Source organism: Trichechus manatus, unplaced genomic scaffold (genome assembly GCF_000243295.1).
Source record: "Trichechus manatus latirostris isolate Lorelei unplaced genomic scaffold, TriManLat1.0 scaffold00215, whole genome shotgun sequence".
NCBI lineage: Eukaryota > Metazoa > Chordata > Mammalia > Sirenia > Trichechidae > Trichechus > Trichechus manatus.
This window is the reverse complement of record NW_004444151.1, coordinates 3,025,200-3,035,151: the sequence shown is the minus strand read 5'-3', so window position 1 is coordinate 3,035,151 and position 9,952 is coordinate 3,025,200.

The following is a 9,952-nucleotide window of genomic DNA, read 5'->3' as shown; positions in this document are numbered from 1 at the left end:
CAGCTCTGTCCAGAACCCTCTGTTGTGATCCTGGTCAGAGCAGCCAGTGGTGGTAGCCAGGCACCATCTAGCTGTACTGGACTCAGTCCAGTGGAGGCCTTGCTAGCTGTGGACAATTAGTCCTTTGGACTAATCTTTTCCTTGTATCCTGTTCTCTTCATTCTCCCTTGCTCCTGAAGGGATGAGACCAGTGGAGTATCTTAGATGGCCGCTCACAGGCTTTTAAGATCCCAGACACTACTCACCAAGGTAGAATGTAGAGCATTGTCTTTATAGGCTGTGTCATGCCAATTGAGCTAGATGTTCCCCGAGACCATGGTCCCCAGAGCCCTACGCCCAGCAATTCAGTCCCTCAGGGAGTTTTAAATTATGTAATTTGTCTTACATTAAAACTATATATGTGTCTTGCATTATATTTATGTTGGGCATGCTGGTCTAAAGTCTCTGGCCTAGGACAGAATTAGGTATACAGACACTCAATGAATATTTCATTGGTTCATAGATATGGCTGAACTCTTCATCATTTCACTACACTGGCACAATTTAAAGCATTAAGGGACTGTATCTTTTAAAACGCACACTTAGAAAAAAGACATTAACAGAATGGAGTTATTATTACAGAATTTCACATAATGTATTTGTATTCACTCAGTTAAGTTTTTGGTAATTTCCCCCCTGCAAATCTTTGGTTCTAACTAAAGTAAAGCTGTTCAAAAGAACCTTGGTGAAAATTTGTGCACAACATCTCAAGGACTATTGTGGAGATCAGCCTTGGCAAATGACAATGCATCACAAATTGCTGGCAGGCCAACTGTGTTGTCAAAGATAAAGGACAAATCAGGATCACTGATGTTCTCTGACTCCTGAATTTTCCTGCTCTTTGTATGAGTCAGAATGAACTTGACGGGAACAGGTTCAGTTTTTTCTTTTTGGTTTGTAACATATCTAACCTGCATGACTCTAGGAAGCAAAAGGAGTTGAAAGGAAAGCTATCGGACTCTCATGTCTTTACAAGGTATACTAGCTGACTCTAGGGACCACTTGTATTCCGTAACATTCCTTAAGCATGGAGTAAATGCTTCTGATGGTTTTTAAAACTGGCATGTGTGCGAGAGTTTCAAAAATAAGGCATTTGACCTTAATAGAATGGCTGGCCTGGATCTAAGCCTGGACTTCATCTTGATGCCTTCTTACTCCTCTAACAAACCACCAACCTTCGTACAGACTTTAACCTATAGTTAAGGAAATGTTTTTCTTTGTAGTTAAAGAAAGGATGTCAACAGAGCATTCTTGTAGAGGTCTTGATACAAATGGCCTATCAGAAATCTGCACAAGAAGCCCTCAGGGAATGTTTTGGCCAAGAAGCTATTTTTGACAGAATGTTCTTCACAGAATACCTTGTAATCATCTTGGGACCACCCTACCTACCCTCCATTAGTCACGTACTTCTGTAATTTAAGAATGTATCCTATCAAAATAGTTCACTTATGTACTTCACACCAATCCCTATCGATTCCCCACTTTGAGGTGTTCCCACCTCTCACTTCTCCAAAATCACCCAACCAATCAGAAATAGTTAGTTCCTGAAATTATCATATAATGTACCTGTTTGCTTTCAGGATCTTGGAGCCTTTCATTTTCACTCTGTAAGAATGAACGTGTCCCTGGTTTGAAATGTTCGAACCTCTAATAACCCTCTTTGCTCTTACTTAACAGAGCCTGTGTTCATACTCTAAGACACTGGTAAAAAATGCTACACAGAGATGTAAGCAATACCCTGTCTATGAGTGTATTACTCCTTTAGTCAATTGGATTTCCAGCAAAAAAGGTCTTACTCAACGCAGTAGATGGATTTGTTCTATTGTAAGCTTTTTTGGGGGGTGGGAGTGGCACCTTGAATGTGGTTGTCTAAATTGTTTCACAGTGTACGTGGGTGCTTCCTCCCTCTTCTACTCTGCCCCTTGGCCCCTCTCCAACCACCACCACCACCACTACCACCAATGGTTACATTCACTTAGTGCTTACTACATGCCAGGGACTTTTCTCAATATTTTATACCTGTTGTCACCTCACTGTATACTCATAACCATTCCATGAGCTAGATACTACTTCTATCTTGATTTTAAAGGTGAAGAAACAGGTACAGAGTGGTTAAGTTGCCACAGTCACACAACTAGTAAGTAGAGCAGCCAGAAAGAACCCTGGTCTACCTGTCTGGTGCTCGCAACCCTAGACTACAGTAACAGGAGAATATTCTGACTAGTCCACACCACAGAAGAAGGGATATCTGCTTGGCCAGGATAAGCCTGGACCTGCAGATTAGGATCACTCTTTAAACTGCTCTGGCACGTGGAGGCATAGAGTTTTTGATCTTCAACCTTTCATGGCCTTTGAGTAAGTGTTAAAGAACTGATAAATGGATTGTGGCACTTTCCTGAATGCCTAAAGCTATTTATTAATTACAGGGTATTGACTGAAAAGTAGGGGTGCCCTAGTGGTGCAGTAGTTAAGTGCTCAGCTGCTAACTGAAAGGTTGGCGGTTGGAACTCACTAGCCGATCCACGGTAGAAACATATGGCAGTCCGCTTCTGTGAAGATTACAGCCTTGGAAATCCTATGGGGCAGTTCTACTCTGTCCTATAGAGTTGCTATGACTTGGAATCGACTGGAGGGCAGTGAGTTTCTTCCTTGGTTTGAGCAAAGATATATATCATTTAATAAGTATAAATAATATTTATTATGGGTTTGTACTTTGCTTTTGGGTCCTTTCTGGTCCCAGAGAACATGGAAAAATGGAAGTGTTACATATGTACTGCAATCTCTTTGTTTTTCACTGTCTTCCTATACAGTTCTGCTTGGCTCTCCAGGGAGCACCCTCGTGTTTATTTAGTATTAGAGATTGGCTTGGTCCATCAAAGCCTAGGATGGAAAGAAATGGATAGAGGGAAAGCAAAAATGTGAGCGAAATGGAAACCATAGGTACACTACTACATCAGGTTACATATGCTTCTTTATTTTGAGTTAAGTAGAGGTGGGCCATTGACTAAACCCAGCTGTATGAGATATGCATGAATTACCTTTTTTTTTAGTAACAACCCCATTTTTTTCTCTGGGAAGTTTGAGTGCGAGGAGGGACAAAGGAAACTGCCAACATGCTTTCTCTACTCAAGAAGGGAGAAATACCACTTAAATAGCTGCATGTCCTTCACAGCTGAAGATGATGACATTAGGAAACGGCAAGTTTTTATGAAGGCCCATGGTGTGATTAATTCATTAAATGGAGCGATCTCTACACAGTTTTCAAATTTCTCATAGGCTCATAGAATGTTATAGTGGGATAGACTATTAAAGATTTTCTAATTCAACTTCTTTATTTTATGTATGAGGAAACTGAAACCTAGAGGAAAGTGTGTTAGTGTCAAAATTCTGGTTTCCAGAATCTTACTTCTTCGGACTTTCCACTGCAAATGACTTGATTTGTTTGAACTAAGTTTCCTCATTATTTTAGAGTTAATTTAAAAGCTTAGTTTCCAGAGCATATTGTCATTATAACCTTCAATATATCCATAAAATGAGTTATGATCAAATCATAAAGACATTTTTAAGTCAATAAGTAGTTATTTGTTACTATATTATAATTGCAAGCAGGATCATCATTCTAGAATTTCAATTTATTTTTGCCTAAGATCTAAAAAAACCCGTGGCCATTGAGTTGATTCTGACTCATAGTGACCCTATAGGGCAGAGTAGAACGCCCCAAAGGGTTTTCAAGGAGCCGCTGGTGGATTCGAATTGTCAACCTTTTGGTTAGCAGCTATATCTTTTAACCACTGCACCACCAGGGTTCCTTGCCTAAGATACATGATGTGAAAACTAAGCAGTCAGGCAACAGCTTTTTCTTTGACCAAAGATCAAGTTATCTGCCCGCTAGGATGGGACAAAACGCATACGTGTATATATATATATATATATATATACACATACATACATATACATATAAATATATAAATAGACCAAATCTGTTGCCGTAGAGTCAATTCCGACTCATAGCGATGCCATAGGACAGAGTAGAACAGCCCCACAGAGTTTCCAAGGGGTGACTGGTGGATTCGGACTGCCGACCCTTTGGTTAGCAGCTAAGCTCTTAACCACTGTGGCATCAGTGCTCCGTACGTATATATATATGAGTTGGAATCAACTCGACGGCTACAGGCATATATGTATATTTACATATACATCATTTTTTTTTGGGGGGGTCTAGGTAGACTATAGTCAGACTATTTACCAGGACACAGTGAGTACTGGAGCTAACAACCAGTTGGCTGAAATTTCAGATGTAGAGTTGCCAGGTGTCTTGTATTGGGCAATCTAGTATTTCAGCTTTCTGTTTACTAAAATTAAAAACACTTTTTAAGCAATGGAAATGTTCTTTATTGTGAACTACGTGGTTACACGGGTGGTATACATAGGTAAAAATTTATTGAGCTTAAGGTTTGTGCATTTTACTGTACACAAATTATACCTCAAAACATGGAACTAAAAAATAAAAAACCACAAAAGACTAATTACAAACAAAAAAGCTTATACATGCCTTTGATCTTTTAATCAGCATTATTTCAGATTTGCTAAACCTTAGTTGCTGATTGGATACTTAATCAACTGTGGCTTAAAACTTGTTTCTCTTTGTATTTAATGTCAATAAACTTAGCTACTTAAAGGGATCCTATGATCCTTTTATAAGGTGAGAAAGCCTTTTGTGATTTAACAATTTTATCCTCTCATTTACTCGTTTGCGAGTAAGACGGCAGTCTAGTAATTATGCCCAGAATTTTAATACACGAGGCCATCTCCTTGGAGACAGTGTACATACAGAAAGCTCTTCTCTTACATCCTCCTCCTCCACGGCCTGATATTTTTATGGGGTACTTCAGGAAATCCTGGTGGCATAGTGGCTAAGAGCTATGACCGCTAACCAAAAGGCTGGGAGTTTGAATCCACCAGCCACTCCTTGGAAACTCTTGTGGGGCAGTTCTACTCTGTCCTATAGGGTTACCATGAGTCAGAATCAACTCAATGGCAACAGGTTTGGTTTGGTTTTGGTTTCAGGCGACAGTGGAGCCATGGTGGTGCAGTGGTTAAGCGTTTGGCTACTAATCAAAAGGTTGGCAGTTTGAATCCACCAGCCGCTCCTTGGAAACCCTATGGGGCAGTTCTACTCCATCTTATAGGGTTGCTATATATGAGTCAGAATCGACTTGACAGCAATGGGTGTTTTCTTTTTGGTTTTCAGGCAATAGTTATCAGATAGCAAATGGGTCACTGAGCTAAATAACCTCCTTCTGAGACGGTATGATTTTATTTTCCATCCCACCAAAAACCAAACCCACTGTTGAGTCAATTTAGATTCACAGCGACCCTATAGGGCAGAGAAGAACTGCCCTACAGGGTTTCCAAGGCTGTAATCTTTATAGAAGTAGACTGCCATATCTTTCTCCTGCAGAGCGGCTGGTGGGTTTGAACTGCTAACATTTCGGTTAGCAGCCCAGTGCTTAACCACTGTGCCACCAGGGCTCCTTTTCTATCCTATAGATTTTCAAAATTCACTTTTTTTCTCTGGATGCCATTTGAGAGAAGTTGCATGAGAAACGTATCTAGCACACCTGATTTGGAAATATTTTAAAAATGATTTCCTTTTATGTTTCTCACCTCCTTAAGTTATAAACTAAGGAGCCCTGGTGGTGCAGCAGTTAAAGTGCTTGGCTGCTAACTGAAAGGTGGTTGGTTCAAACTACCAGCGGCTGGGAAGAATGATGGGGCAGCTGGTTTCCATTAAAGATTTACAGCCTTAGAAACCTTATGGGGGCAGTTCTACCCTGTCCTATAGGGTCGCTATGAGTCGGAATCGAGTCGACTGCAGTGGGTTTGGCTGGTGGAAATTATAAACTCTCATTCTCTGCCATTTAGTCTATTAACAAGTTGTTGTGTGCCCTTGTTGCCAAACCAAATGCGGGTCCCTGCCCAGTACGTGCAGAGTTCCAATTACTAGACACTGGTCTTTGAGAAAAATAAAGTAGTTTTATTGCAAAGCGCTGAGCAAGGACCCAGGAGGATGGTTCCTCAGCTCTGACTACCCGAGCTATGGGGAAGTAGGGCTTATATGTGATTTGGTAGCAAGATGGTGGCCATGTAGGCGTACTGGGGGTGGGGGAAGGAATTCTAGAAGGAAGATGTTGCAGGAATTATGGAGGCCAGGAAACAGGAGGTTATGTGGTTCTTGTTGTACCTCTCGCTTTGGAATGGGGTCCAGATGATGATTTTCCTTCTGATCTGTTCCACTTGTTGCTGTGTCCTCTGCTGAGGTCAACTAACGGTCATAGCTGGCCCTTCTGTGCATGTGGGGTGGGCCAAATCTGGCTGGAACCGGTCCTGGCTGGGTCTCTCTTGTATTATTGGGCAGGTTTCTGAAAAACAACTTAAAGGAAGTTACTCAAGCTCCCAGAAAATTACTGACAGTCAACAAGTTGGAGTTTTATCAGACTCACAGGGTTGGGGTCTGGTTACAAATCCCCCCTTGAGTCGTAGCTGTTCCATAATCTTGGGGAATGGGGCAATGACTGCTCTTAACTGATTCCTGCTGGTTGGGGCATTGTCCTGAATTTGTATTGAAGAACTGGTGGGCTGCTAGCTGTAGGTTTTCTCGAGGGCTAGGAGAGGTAGCCAGGGATTGATATCCTTGGCTTTCAGGGCCCTCTATGAGGAATAATCCGGCTGTCTGCAGTCTCTGGGAAACAAACTTGACAACAGCATTAAGAATGCACGGGCCAAACAAGAGGAGAAGAATGACACTATAGGGTCTAATAAAGGTACGAACCAAGTTAAACTAGGCAAAGCTGCTTTTATTTGGTTCCATATTTCATCTGCACCACATCCCTATTTTTATTAAAATTGCGTAGCCATTTTGCTTCATCATATATTTTCTTTACATTTATTTCAACCTCTCCCGAGGTATTGATGTTAAGTGCAGCATGACATATTTCCCTCCACACAAACTCCCCCAGAATATAGTCCAGGGCAAGGCGATGGTCTAAAACCACCTTGGCAAGAGAATCTAGGCTCCTTTGTTGGGCCTCAAAGGCTTGAGCAGTAGAAGATGTGATATTTTCCAAGGAGTAAGTGATATTTCATAAGGTTACTCTGTGATAGGCAAAACTTCCTCATGGGGCCAGAAACCCAACGGCTGCTCCGATGCCCACTATTATGAGGCCAAGTGCCTGTTTTTTTTGAGCCAGTACATGAGGGATCGAGTCTGCTGGAGTAGGTTGGTATATCTGGAGGGGAGTAATGAGGTGTCCTAAGACATAAGTTCCAGTCGTTTTCCATCCATCTAGGCAGGCAATAGCTATTACCTTGTCTGGGTCTGTGGTGGTTTTTCCACATGGGAATATATCACCTGGGAGGGGCACAGACTGTTCCCAACCTTGTGGAGGTATCTGGGTATGGAATGGACTGATTTGTTTTATCCATCCATGGGTCTGTCCAGTTGAGGCAGCCTCCAGGGTAGTATCCCAGGAATCTCAGACCTAAGGCTCACATATGCCCTCTACAGATGAGCAGAGAGGATGCAGAGGAGCTGAAAACAGAGGTTAGATTTTGGAACAACTGAGTTCTTCAGCTGGTAAACAAATTATGGGTGGAGTTCCACTTGCAGAATCCTAATCCCTTTCCCGAGTTGGGTGTCCAATCTGGTAGAAGGCTGCCACAGGTTGGAATGGACGTGGTTGTACGCCTCTTGTGTGTACCCGATATGGCAGTTGAAGTAAACCAAATCTGGGTCAATTGGAGACAAAGTGCTGGTGGAAACTGGGGAAGGTCTACGATGGGGGCTACAGGTTTTCAACTGTTGTTAATAGTGGAATTTGGCACTAGGGTCAAATTAGTTAGCACATGGGCAACAATATTAGTTTTTCCTCCAGTGGGGTTTGGGTGACAGATCCAACAATTAGTCAGATTTTCACCTGATGCTATTGCCTGAGATACCTGAAGTATGGAGTTTTCTGTCCACTGAGCACAAATGACTGAAAGAAATAGAATCAAATAGAGAATAGTCACTGGGCCAAGGAGGGGATGATAACTAATCCCTGTCTCTGTAATACTAGTCATTTTAGGGGCAAGTAAAGTGGCTCAGTCCCCAGGGTAATAGACACAGTAAGGACAGTAAGTAGAATATCAGAACTAATATGGTGAACAGGCTAGTAGCAGCAAGGCTTGAGGAGACTACTTATCTCGTTAGTCTAGGTCTTCCTCTTGAAGAGGTACTTAAGTCCATCCAGAGGTTCACAGATGTAATTATCACAAGCCTGGTGTTTGAGTAGTCAGGGTGTTTTGTGTCTTCTTGTCTAGCAAGGCTGTGCCTTATCAGTGCACCTCTTGGTCATCGGCTGGGGCAGATCACCAGCATATGCGGACACAATTTGCAGGTGGGAGTGATGGATCCAGGGTCAGATACCCTTAAGTTTTGCTGAAGAACGTGTAGTTAGCAGGACTTCATATGGGCCACTCCACTTTGGCTAGAGTTGACTCTCTGGGGTTCTACTGTCCCAGTTCTTCAGCAACACTAGATCTCCCAGACAGATATCATGAAGAGGCATGTCTGTGGGATGAAGTAAATGGCTAAAAGCCAATCAGCTAATACTAGCCAGGGTAGCAGATAGAATTTGTACATGTTTGACAACATCTAACTCCCTGACAATAAATGCGACTTAAAGACAGGTACTCTGTTTAAGAAAGGGCCTCCCATATAGAATTTCACAGGTACTCAATTTAAACTTGCTTCGATGGGCCACCCTTACCCTCAACAGGGCAACTGGTAATAGCTTTATCTAGGGTAGGTTGGTTTCCTGACATATCTTGGCCAAGGTCTTTTTCAGAGTGTGGCTCATCTTTTCAGTCTTTTCTGATGACTGAGGTCTTCAGGAAACATGGAGTCTCCCTCCTTATTCCAAGTAATCCTGAGACTTCTTGTACTACCTGGGCTATAAAAGTACCTCCATTATCACTCTGGATAGAGTAAGGAAGTCTAAAACAATGCCCTGGTCATTGAATATCCAACCACTTTGTGTTTGTTTTTCACTGAATCCTCACTCATATGCTCTATCCAGGTCATGGACAGAGAATCCTGGATTGAAGTCTGGTAAGCTCAATTCCGGTATTAAGGCCATCACAGAAACGGGGGTCTGAGTTTCGGCAGCATGTTTAGCTGCTGCAACTGCCAGATGGTTTCCTTTTATAATTTGAGAATCATCCCTCTGGTGGCTGGGGCAGTGAATTACTGCTACTTCAACTGGCTGGTTTATGGCTTCCAATAAGTTTAAAACCTGTTCTACTTATTTCCTTATTCCCTGATGTCAAAAGTCCTCGCTCTTTCCAAATGGCCCCATGTGCATGAAGAACAGAGAAGGCATACCTTAAGTCTGTACATATGTTCGCCTGTCATCCTTTGCTTAGCTGGAGAGCTGTAGTCAAGGCAATGAACTCTGCCTTTCGAGCAGACATACCTAGGGGTAAGGCTCTTGCCTCAAGAGTCTCATGCAGGGTCACCACAGCATAACCAGCCCTCCGGTTTCCACCTTCAACAAAGCTACTACCGTCTGTAAAAATCTCAACATCCGGGTTATCAAGTGGCTGGTCAGACAAATTGAGGAGGCTTAAATACACTTCATCTATTACCTGCACGCAGTCATGTTCAGGTTCTTCAAAACCAGATGCCAGAAGCAAGGCTGCAGGGTTTAGGGAGGAAACAGCCTTTAAAGTCACATTAGGATTATCTAAGGGTGCTGCCTGATACCTCCCAAGTCTGCCTGTAGCTAACCAGAGTCTTCCTCTTTGCTCAAGCACAGAAAGGACAAAGTGAGGGGTTAAGATCATTGTTGGGTGTCCTAGGGTAAACTTTTCA